Source organism: Leishmania donovani, chromosome 13 (genome assembly GCF_000227135.1).
Source record: "Leishmania donovani BPK282A1 complete genome, chromosome 13".
Lineage (NCBI taxonomy): Eukaryota > Euglenozoa > Kinetoplastea > Trypanosomatida > Trypanosomatidae > Leishmania > Leishmania donovani.
Window position 1 is genome coordinate 555,487 of NC_018240.1, and position 656 is coordinate 556,142.

Sequence of the window (656 nt, forward strand, 5' to 3'; positions counted from 1 at the left end):
CGGAGGGGACTCGTGGGGAGCTCCAGGGAGCGGAGGCACACACGCGCGCACATGCGCACTGCTCTCTCCTTTTCTTTCCGTGCGTGTCTGTGTGCATGAGCCCCATCGTCTCTTCAGGAGCTGCTCATTCCGTTTGTGTGCGCGCACACGTGATCAGATTCCTGCCTTGCCTTGCCAGTCTCGCTCGTCCGTGTTTTCACGTCGGAGTGGTCAGCGCGCGCGCGTGTGCGCGCCGACATCACCCGCTCCACCCACCCACCTCTGCTCACGTGTGCGGGCGGGTGGGCCGCTGTGCAGGCTCGCAGGTGCGTGGCGGAGGGGACTCGTGGGGAGCTCCAGGGAGCGGAGGCACACACGCGCGCACATGCGCACTGCTCTCTCCTTTTCTTTCTCTTCATCTATCAACCACGGGGAGGGAGAGACAAGGCCCCCCTCCACAGATACACAGCGCTACGGCAACGCGCGCGCGTGTGCATGCGCGGCAGACGCACGCACGAGGAAGGAGAGGACGGCGAACGGAGAGACGGCGGAGGGCGGGGAGGTGCAAAGTGTGGCCGCTCCGTCAGCACCGCCGCCCGCCATCCGCCCCGCCGTCCTCTCAGAAAAAAAAAACACCGACGAGGGCGAAAAAAAAAAAAGAGGAGGCGCATCGCACG